Source organism: Sarcophilus harrisii, chromosome 3 (assembly GCF_902635505.1).
Source record: "Sarcophilus harrisii chromosome 3, mSarHar1.11, whole genome shotgun sequence".
Taxonomy (NCBI): Eukaryota; Metazoa; Chordata; class Mammalia; order Dasyuromorphia; family Dasyuridae; genus Sarcophilus; species Sarcophilus harrisii.
Genome location: NC_045428.1, coordinates 528,407,408 through 528,419,584, shown reverse-complemented (window position 1 = coordinate 528,419,584; position 12,177 = coordinate 528,407,408). Strand labels below are relative to the sequence as shown.

Here is a 12,177-nt window from a genome sequence, read left to right as displayed (position 1 = left end):
TTCTTAAGGAGGGGAAGGAGAGAAAAGGAGGGAATTCAGAATTCAAAAATTGTTTCACCAAAAATAAATGGTGATATGGCTAATGGGAAACCAAAAAAAAAAAAAAAAAAGAATTCAAAAATTTCAAAAAAAAGTTTATTAAAAATTGTTTTTCCATGTATTTGCTTGCAGGGAAAAATAATTCTTAAAAAACAAGATCTATTCACCTTTCATTTAAAAAATCTCAGTTATTTAAAAACACTCAGCCAAAGTTTATGAGTAAGGATTTTATCACTATAACTCTGAAAATATTTTCAAATTTCTTATTAAAATGAAAGTTGAACTTTGAATCCACTGTATTCTGTCATTTAGTGAGAATGTCATTTGGGGAGTGGGGCAGTTGAAGAGAAGTTTAATTTTCAAATAAATGATTGCAAATATGAAAGTTTGCTTCTTTAAATATTTTAGACAATTCAAACAAACTAAATCTCAAATAAACACAATATATCCATTTAAGTTCTATTTTTAAGCCTTACAAGTCTCAACAAGTTTGATATTTTTAAACTAGGATGCTGGAAAAAAATTATTTTTAAATTGTCCTTTGTGAGTTGGTAGTTACAAAGTTTATTTTTTGAACAGCTGCTTCTGTTGAGTACATACTTCTAATTTTTTGAACATTTTTCCTCTTGGCTGGTATAGAAGACTTCAAAGAGATAGAAATCTCAGGGGAGGAAATCATAATGTGCTTGAGGATATTATATTTGCATGAGGTTGTGTTATGAAGACAAGTTTAGATTTGTAATCCAAATGAACATAATATATACTAATTGAAGATTATATTATTAAAACAATTTCCATTCACAGTTTGCATTTTAACCTTTTTATATGACTGAATTAAACAAACACGTTTTCAAAAATAGAAATAAAAAATCCAACAACCTTTTAACCTATGTTCTATTGAGTACTTATAAGAGATACATTATGCATGAGGTGCTAAATGGATCTGTGCATTTCCTAGAATTCCTGGGTTTTAAAAATCTTATGTTCATTTTAGGGTTAATGAAAATCTAAGAGATGCTTTGGAGTGTTATAGATGATTTGTTATGCATTATTCTATGACTAAAACTGAGTGTACAAAAATTGTAAATTTATATTTAAGGATTTTCTGCATGTTTCTGGACAGAAGTGTGCAGGAGTTAGCTCCACTCCATTGTGAGAGCCATTGTTATTTTGTTGATTTGTTGGCTTGCTTTTTTTTTTTTTTTTTTTTTTTACCATGAGCATTTATTCCTCAGAAATTACCAAATATTACAAATCAATATACAAATTACTGACATTGTTTTGCTGATTTTCTAGATTTAAGAAAATATTAATGATATAGATTAAATTTAAAAGTTTGTATGTACTTTTTTAAAGAGCTTAGTTTTTAAACATGTTAGCATGTCCCTGGTTTACTCTAAACATCATTTGAGCTCAGCAAAATTGTAGTAGAAAGTTTAAGAAGTGAAGTTAACATATGACTAGAGGATTATAACTGCATGCTAATAATGGTCAAATAATAACAATAAAATAATATAATAACTGCCATTTATACAGCACTTTAAGGTTTTCAAAATACTTTATAACCATTGAGCTTCATAATACCTCTCCTTTGAGAAAGAAGCTCCATTATATCAAAAGTTTACTAAACTAGAGCAATTTCAGTGAGAAGGCAGGATCTTGTCACTATGTGGAGCCTTGAGAGCTAATTTTGCCTGGTTACATTCACACTGAACAAATTACTTAGGCAGAGGAGCTGGAGGACACAGAATGGAGAACACCATTCTGAGAAGATTTGGGAACTCTCCAAGAGGTTTTAAGTTCATAACTGCTAGGAAGAGTACAGAATTCCTCAGTGCTCCATTCCTCCTGTCGAAGTACTAGCTAATTAGTAGATGATTGGAGCCATTAAGACTTTAAATAGGATTTCCCATAAAGGATCACCAATTTAGGGAAAAAAGCATAATAGTCAGATGTGAACTATCTTTAGTGACAACTCATTGGGAAAAAATGAAGGTAAACTTCTTTAATTACTCATCCCAATGTGACAATAACACTAAGTTCTGAAAGGCTATCTCTAGGCCTGATTAAAATGAAATAGCTTAATGAGTGAATCCTAGCAAGATGAAAAGACTTCATGGATAGGTGTGCCAAAGATCTGATATGTCTGTCATTTGAGGACTAGTCTCAGATACTCCTTAAAAATATTACAGAATCAATTCATTTTAGGAAAATCCTTTAAAGGTTAGCTAATATAGACATTTTTAAGATAATTATTTACTAAGATTAGGTACATTTATACCAAAAATTTATATGAAAAATCTAGTATAATATATGTAATTATAATATCAATTATAATTAATTACATATACTATGTAATTATATATATTATGTAATTATACATATAATATAGGTATATTAAAATATAGACAAATCAATACATATATGTGTATATGTATATATAGATGTTCATGTATAAATTTATCTACATGTTCATTAATATAAATATGAATATAAAATATAAATGCCATCATATTAATAACAAAAGAATAAAAGAAGAAATAATACAGGAAAAACACTTAAAAATGCATTTTACAGTTATATGAAAGATACTGAACATAACAGCAAAAGGACCATTTCTTAATATGATCAAAAATATATGTGGAAAACTAACTCACAGAAATGTTTCTAAGGGAACAATACTGAATGTTTCCTCAAGAAGATTAGTGGCACATGTGTAACATATTGGATTACTTACTATCTAGGGGAAGCGATGTGAGGAAGGGAAAGAAAAAAAAAATTGGAACACAAGGCTTTGTAAAGGTGAATGTTGAAAATTATGAATGTGTATGGTTTGAAAATAAAAATCTTTAATAAAAAAAGATTAATAGCAAAGAATGCTCATTCTCCCTCCTATTATTTGCCATAGTGCCACAAATTCTAGTTATTTCATTCAAATAAGCCCAATCAATTAAATGAATTATTGGGCAATTTATAGATACATGATAGTTTAGTCAAAGAACCAAAGGGAATTGAAATAAAATAAAGACAATTAATTTGTAGTTAATTAGCAGGATATAAAATCATTTTAGTGTATTATTAACAAAATTTAAAAGAAAACTAAAATTAAAAGAGAAATTAAATTTAAAAGAGATATTCATTAAATATTCAGAAATTCATGTTTTCAAAAATAAAATATAACCTGAATAATGAGAGATGTAAAAATGTTCAAAGTCAATCATTATAATAACAATATTCCTAAAAGTTATACTTTATATAACTAAATGTTAGCATCAAAATTTAGTTGGAGAAATAAAAAAATAAAGAAAAAAGTGTATATACATGGATGTATGGTGCTATATATCTCAAATTATATCACAAAATATTTTGAAAATCTGGGACAGAATGAAAAAAAAACATATGAGAAATTATTAAGGAAAAAACAAAACAAAATAACTAAGCATACACACAGACACAAACACGCACACGCGCACACACACACACACCATGTCCAGAAGTGGCTTCTATTACCTGAGGCCCAGTTCATAAACCACTGAATCAGGGCTTTTAATCAATAGGAACTTGTAGAAAAATTGTAATATGGTCTGATGGAAAATAAATGTAGACCAACAGCTTATAAATTATGCCACAATATATTCCAAACTGATGAATAATCCAATTTTTAAAAATCACACCATAAAAAACATAGGAAACGTTATGACTTTCAGAAATAGTATAAAATACTATGAAAGATGAAATAGAAGCTCTCAATTATTCAAAATGTTAAAAGCTTTTATATAAATGGAAAAGTGAAGACAGAATTGAAGGAAAAGTTACAGGTGATGGGTAAAACTTTTATTAAATATAGTTGTCAGTCAATGAATTTTTTTTAAATGCCTAATTTATGCCAGGCATTTTGCTAAATTCCAGGGATGCAAAAAAATAATCAAAATATTGTTCCTGCTGTCAAAAAGTTTACCATTTAGTGAGAGAAATAACAAGCAAACCAATACATACAAACAATTCATACAACAAAAAGAAAGGAAATTTAAAAAAATTAAAAATAAGGAAAATTGGATTAAGTTTTTTTGGGAAGATAGTATTAAAATTCCATTATCCATAAACTACAGGAAATTGAAAAAAAAAGTTATAAAATTAAGATCCATTTTCTAATTGTCAAGTGGTCCAATGATAGAGTTGATTTGATTTTTGAAAAGTAAAAATATATTATCAATAACCACTTTATAAAAATGTTTAAAAATCACTAGTACACAGAAGATAGGCTGAATAAGTATAAATGTAATGTTATTATTTTTGTGTAAGAAATTAAAAATATGAAAAATTTAGGAGGAAAAACAAATTATGGGAAGGTATTTGTGAAATGATGGAAGATGAAGAAAGCAGACTCAAAATTAAAAAATACAGGACTACAACAGTATGAATAAATATGGGGAACAAAAGAAACTGCTAAAATGGTCAATTTGAAAATTAGAAGACTTTCTTTTACACTTGATAATATAATTCTTCTGGGGTAATGTATACAATTATTAATTTTTTAAATGACTAGTCATTAGGAAAGCAACTTCAGCTAACAGAAAGAATAACACTTCGAACTGTTAGTTTTCTCCAAAAATTTATCAAATCGAATATTGAGTCTGAGACTTACTAATTACTCTACTGGCTTGGAAGGCTTTATATATTTACCAATACATTTAATTTGCTTGAGGATAATAATAAAGCTTAATAAATAATAACAAAGTTACTAAAGCCTGAGAAAGGCTTTAACTAAAAATAAAATATATTACTCAAAGTAAAATTCAGTCTAGATAGACCAATTTCCAGATTATACTTAATATTTCTTAAACCAGTTTCTAAGCATTTAGGTTTATAATTGATGATATTTCTATTTCTCTTAGTTTCAAGGATGAACTGTAAGAATCTGTCATGTTAGAATATCTATGATTTTGAGAGCTTTATGGATAGACTGAAGTGTGAAAAAATGTGTTTTCTTCTACTATTTAAGATGTTGATAGCCCACAAAGAAGCAAGGCTTAGCTTCTCACTTTACATGACTTGCCTGAGATTAAGCTGGTTGACAAAGTTTTTGTTTTGTTTTGGTTTGTATCTGAAATTATTTATCTATTTTGAAAATAGAATCAAAAATGATTTATTGAGTAAAATAAAGGTCATCAGTAGAATTTATTATGTAAAAAAAGCAAGGATAGTAATCATGGTGTCAAAGTTAAAGCTATTTAGATTTACTCAAAAAAGAAAAATAAGGAAACCACACTATATGTCAGTCATATTAATATTGTTTTATACTATTTAAAATAGATAGTATAAGATTGGAATGTTTCTGTCATGTAGAAATAATGGATTAGTTTTGTGATGACGGCGTATTTTAAAATCAGTCGGAGTCAGGAATTCAGGTAAAGGGAAAATCTTCAATCTTTATTCTTTGCAGAGGTGAAGGGGGATAGTGATAGGAAGTGAGAGCAGTTGCAACACGACCCCCCACCCACAGTCTCTCTGCTTATCTCTCTCCACCCACCAAAATCGTCTCTATGTTATTTCCTATATAACACATCAAAACTTTCACAGTGGCCAGGGCCATTCTTTCTCTACTCTTTATTAATAGATTATTGTCCAATTGCTATTTAGCCTCATGTACTTGGGACCTCAGCGCATCAACTTGAGCTTCAACCCACTACTAACTAAACTATTTTAGTTAGAAAAATATAGACTATATACATATATAGAAATACATAGAAAATATAGAAAAATGCAAAGATTTGGACTTATAAAGGAAGATGTTTTCTACAGAGAAATGGAACAAAGCAAGCATGATATGGTCTTATATATATGCACAAGAATGTATATAAGTATGTCTCTCCATTCACGTGTAGAGCTATGTGTGTATATATATATATATATATGTGTATACTCATATGTATACATATACAGATCTGCAATACATGTATACATTCACCTGTACACATATGTATAGACCCATGAGTGTATGAGTGTGTATGTATATATCCATGCTTAATTGTAGCCTTCTTGGGGGAGGGAGAAATAAGAAGGGACAAAAAAATAAAGTTAAAAGTGCATAACAGAGAACAAAAGAAAACCTAGCAAGCAAAGAAAAGATGGGCAGCTCTAAATACAATGGAAATGGAAATTTATTGTTTTATATTTTGAATCTCTTCTTATGTTCTGCTGTGCACATGGTAATTTAAAAATATTCCTATTTTGTATTTAAATTTGAAATAAATAAAATTTTAAAAATATTTCTTTAGGAGTGATCTGGAATAATGCTTTCATAAAACAAACTTTTATGACAGTAATTTTACACAGCAACCCTAACTATAGTCATGTAGTTTGTAAATCTAGAAAGAAATAAAAATATCAGTGTTGAATAGTTTCATAGGAACTACTTAGCCCTCTGAAACTGCTAAATAAACACTACACAAAAGTTATTAATGACTAGTCCTTTTTTATTCTTAATGCTTTAAAATTGCTTAAAGACAGTTGATTTTTTGGCAATTTTTCATTTGAGAATATAGTTTCCATTATCATTAAGAAAATTTTGCCTTTGCATACTCTATATATAATTCATTTATATATTGTTAGGCCTTGATATCTAAGTTACCCCAAAACCAAAAATGATATATAAGGCAGAGAAATAACTCACAAAATTGAGGCTACTCTGCAATCAGCAGAGATCAGTCTTCAAATACAAAGATTTTGCCATTGATTTATAAAGCAAATAGATGGATTGTTTTAAAGAAATTTGCCCCTGCTGGACACAATGTTCATTGGAAGAACTTTAAAAAACTAAGTCTGAGCTAGTGGTAGAATAAATCCTATGGAGACATAGTACTCAATGTTGATTCCTTATTTCTAGCTGAACAAACTAGGTCAACATTTTCAGCCAGAGTGGATTTTATTTTATTTTAGGATGGTAGTCTCTTTCTTTTTGAGCTATAAACCTTTATTGTTTCTGATTATCTTTTACATAAGAGGCATACTCACTAGTTGACAAAATCAGCAAAGTAACTTTTAATTTGTTTATATCTCTATTTCAAAAAAATCTTAAGAAAAATATAAAAAGTGTAATCATTTTAAAAATATCACTTAAAGTATACTAAATGCTGTTCCTTAATATCTGAAAGAATTAGCTAAAATATTCCTTTTGAGATGGTGCTACATGGTTATATTCAAAATAAAGATTGAAAATGTTATGGGAAATTATTGTTCTATAATGAATGAAGCAAGACTTGAACGATCAGTAGGAGAACAGTAGATTATTATAAAGGCATCATTGAAAGACAATTTGATATGAACTGACTCTTTCAAGTGAAATGTTTGATGCAGTTCCAGGAGATCATTTACATGGCAGATCAATATTATGAGAATCTATGGAATCAAGTGTGACATATTAGCATCTCCTTTCAGAATGTCACTTGTATTTGTTCTATTCATTGTTCCGAAAGGAGAAGCTTTTTGAGATAAATACACCAATGAGCAGAGTCTTATGAAATTCTGATGTGTGGATCACAAGACTAACTTCTACTCTCAGTTTTCAAACTTCACTTCCTAGGTCCTTCTAGTGGATTCGAACTTTCTCCAGAAGACGAGCAAAGTATCTTCTAGAGGCATAATACAAGCCTCAATTGTCAACTTTTAGAAAAATTCTTATGTTGGAAAAGACCCAACCTTCTACTGCCCAGTTTTCCAAACCTTCATTCCCTAGGTCCTTCCTCAGATGGATTCAGGAAACCTGCCCTGACCAGACCAGCCACTTATCTTCTACCTTGGCTCATAAGCCCCACAAGGCCTTCCAACCCTAGGTCCACCTTAGAGGTTACCACCTACCAACTGACTAGATCTCCTGTATCCTCCTCCCTGCTTGGATAACAATCATTCAGGGCTATACAGAATACAGCACAAATCCAGGAAGGGCTTGGAAGAATTAATTGCCTATATTCTTCTGTGGACATCTTTTTAACCACAGATACTCTGGAAAAATGGCTGAGCACCTTAGTTAATACTAGTGTCAACTTCTTATATTATTCCTGTCTCAGTTATTTATGACTCCAAACTGGAGATTAAAATTTTGTTCCCTATCCCTAGTCACTCTGGACTTTACTCTCATCTATATTTCACAGTATTTGTCTGAAGTCCTGTTCTAGGTCTTTTCTTTCCTTATACTATGATCTCAGCTTCATAGTTAACAGAATTCCTTTCATCTTAAATCTATTCTTTTTATTCTTATCTTCTAGCCCAGAGTAGACATTTTATAAATGTTTATTGATTAATTCACTCATACAGTGATCTTAGCATACTGGTTATTCTACAAACAAGATGCTTCATTTCTTAGTTTGAGTATTTCTTCCAATTTACCTTCATGGTAGTAATGCTCTCCTTTTTCAACTCTGCTTCCTTGCTTCCCTAGCTTTTTTATGGCTCAACTAAAATCCTATATTTTTCAAGAAGCTTTTCTTATCTCCTCTTAATGTCAGTGCTTGCTCTCTGTTATGGGCCAGAACTCTGAACTTGAAACAAAGGATTCATACAAGGTACTATGTCAGTGGAATTGATAGAGACAATAGTTATCTAATTTAGCATGGTTCAGTATGATTGATTTAATTCTACAAGGAGATGTTATGGGCCAGAACTTGAAATAAGGTACTAAGTGGAATTGAGGAGACAATGGTTAAATCTAGTTTAGAATTGATTTAATCCTACAACAAATTATGGTTTCCTAGTGATATAATGATTGGTTTGTACTCAGTGTGTAGCATATAAACTAGAAGCCTCAACCAGTGAGATTCAGAGAGTTAGAGAAAAGTGGACAGAAGGTTGGAGGCTGGAGCACAAACCCAAGCCCTTGGACTTAGACAAATTCATCCCATCTCACATCACCTTGGTGGCAGGTTCTCCTCCTTCACTTCTCTACTGAAACCAAGACTCTGGAAGGCCTCCAGAAAACTAGCAAAGCCCCAAGTGAAGGAGAGGGAACTTAAAAAGAGACAATAAAGGATTTGGACTTTAACACCTGACTGCACTTGTGGTGATTACTGAACTGAAAGGAAGGCTGCTTCCAGAGACTCCAAGAAAACCTCGACAGAGAACATCACATTTTGGCGAGAACATTATAGCTCTCTGTTAATTATTCCTTCTTTATCCAACATTTAGCTTGCAGTTGTTCAGTAATTTTTAAATTATTTATGACTCTTCATGATCCCGTTTGGGCTTTTCTTGGCAAAGACAATGGAGTCTTTAGTCATTTCCTTTTATGGCTCATTTTATAGGTGAGGAAACTGAGGAAAAGAGAGAAAAATGACTTCCTTAGGATAACATAGCTAGTAAGTATTTGAGGACAGATTTAATCTCAAGTCTTCCTGATTCAATATGCCAATCAGCTATCTGTATATCACTTATTTTGTTTGTGTTAGTTTGTTTGTTGTTTTCCTAGTTAGATTGAGGGCAGACATTTTTTTTTTGCTTCCTCTTGTATCTTCTGTACCTAGCACAGTGTTTAAAACATAGAAAACCCTTTAATAAATGTTTATTGAGTGATTAAAGCACTCATTGATGGCACTTTTTGCTTCACTACCCTTTCCATCAAAATTTCTCTCATGTCCCAGATTAACTAATCACAGTGGGAGAGTCAGAATACTTGCTTAACATTGCTGCTTCTAGAATTTCCTTCTACCACCATCTTTCAGAATGCCTCCTCCTTTGAGTTTTACTTGATCTAAATTTATCTCCCAGTCCAGAGCCTAATGGACATTATCTATTGATCCTCCAGGAATTTTCTTTCATTTCTCAATGAGTTCATCAGAAGATTTACAGTCTTTCTCTTCACCTCAACTATTGTCCTCATAAAAGATGACTGCAACATAAATTTGGAAGTTCCTTCTCCTGGTTCTCTTTTCTGTCTTAAAACTCTTTATTTTCTTTTGAAAAAATTCTTATCTCTTCTCTGCCTATTAAACATGATTGTCCCTCATGGTTCGTTCATGGCCACTTTCCACTTTTTCCTCTCTATTATCTTACTTGGTGATCTCACTAGTTCCCATGGGATGAGGTATTATCTCTGTGCAGATTATTTCCACATTCATATATTCAAGCATTGTCTTTTTCCTGAATTTTAATCACAAAAAACTCTTTGTGTTCAAATCTGTGGAATAACATTTTTTTAATCTACCATGCTTCATAGCTTAAAAAATGAAGTATAAACATTTAGTTAATGCAAAATATTTAAAAATCAACTGTGATCTTGGATATGTTCCAAATTGTAGGAATTCTATGGATTGAACAGAAAAATATTTTATATTCATAGTATGCAACACAATTATAATTTTTGCTTTTTTGGATATGAACTTATCAAGGTCATTAAAGTAGAATTAAGGTAAATGTCTCATAGGCATATCAAACTCAGCATGTTAAAAACAGAACTCATTATTTTTCTCTCCAAACTCAAAATTTACGTAGTAAGGAAACAGTTTCTGAGAGTAGTTAAATTGCTAAGGGTCATATAGCTAGGAAGTGTTTGAGAGAAGATTTGAACTAAGTTACTTTTCAATCTAAGATTTGTATTTTATACACTATACTATCTAACTGCTTCCTGCTATTTAATTGCAAAAAGAAGCCTTTATAGATTCCCTTGTTTAAGTGTTTCTCCTTAAATTAGTCCATATATTTTGTCATGCCATCAGAGATTAATTGACTTGCTAGGGGTCACAAAGGTAGTAAGTGTCTGAGGCTGAATTTGAACTCAGAACTCCTTGACTCTAGGCTCTATCCATTAAGTAATTAGCTGCCTCTGGCACTGACCACAGGATTACTTAATAAGTATCTCTTGAATTACATCTTAGGATTTTTTATTATATTGTATTATTTGTCACTATGGTATTTCAGGAGAATCATATAATTTCTATAAACCCTGATTTTTTCAATGTAATATGAACATTATCTTTTCTCAAAGGCCTTTTGTCACAATCCAGGATGATAATTTATCTAGACAGTGTAGTTAAAGTACTTTAATAGACTTATAACTTGTTAGAACTGGTGGAGGTCTTAGATATTACTTCTACAACTCTATGAATATATGATCATCTAATCTAAATGAGAAAATATATCCAGAGAGTTGAAGCAACTGGGACTTATGATTTTGTAAACCATAGGACAGTATCTAAATGTCAATTATTATCAGCACCTTCATTCAATTTCCTTCTCTCTAAAATTAATAATAAACTTTTATCATTATTATGATTTTACTCCATCAAAGAGTACATCAAGCTGAGACAATTTTGTTTTAATGCCTTTAGTTAGATTTATGTCCAAAAAGCTGCATGAAAATGAGTACTTCATTTTAAACTATGATTAAAAAGCATATCTTTGTTCATTCCATACAAGTAAGGTTCTCATAATTTGGAACATTTCCAAGTCACCCTTCGTATTAAAATATATAATATTAGAACTTATGTATAATTTGTTTATTTTCTCAGCTATAGAGTATAGTAGATAAAAAATATACTACCGATTAGCTAAAACATGTAGAGCCTTTTAGTTATATTTTCTACTAAAAATTATTGTGCATGTATCCACTATTTTCATTTGGTTACATGATTTTTGAAGATAGTTTATTCATGAAGAATGATAAATCCTATTGTATCTCAATAAAAATAAATAAATAAAAGCTACAGGAAAATAGGAAAGACAGCAGAAGAACAAGGTAGATCAATAAAAGAGTGAGTCCCTGAATCTAATTAGTTGGCGAGAATCTTACTATAAAGCAATCTCATAAAACAAGAGGCATTTGCCTGTAATGGGAGATATAAACCCAGTGATAGTTTAATCTTGGAATAATACCGTGCCTCCATAGACAATACCTTGGAAGAATAGAAGGGATATGTGATTATATAGTCCTTTGAGGGGTAATTGGAAAGACAAATGAATTAAAATTGCATGATATGAAACCCATAAGATATAACTGATGGAAAGGAAAATAATAGTTAGAGAGGAGGGAGTATTGTATTACAAAATTTGGGGCACAAGGCCATATCAACCATAGAGTACTGCTCTAACCAATATTAGTTATTTGGAAATGGATATGTCTAAAAGAAAGGCATAACAATGATGGGGTAA

At 30.7% G+C, this 12,177-nt stretch overlaps 1 protein-coding gene across 1 annotated transcript in view; it reads right to left on the bottom strand.

Annotated features, from left to right (window-relative positions):
* The window catches only part of TRPC4 (transient receptor potential cation channel subfamily C member 4), a 269,623-nt gene that overhangs the window by 91,897 nt on the left and 165,549 nt on the right, over nt 1–12,177 (bottom strand). The gene's annotated exons all lie outside the window — the stretch shown is intronic.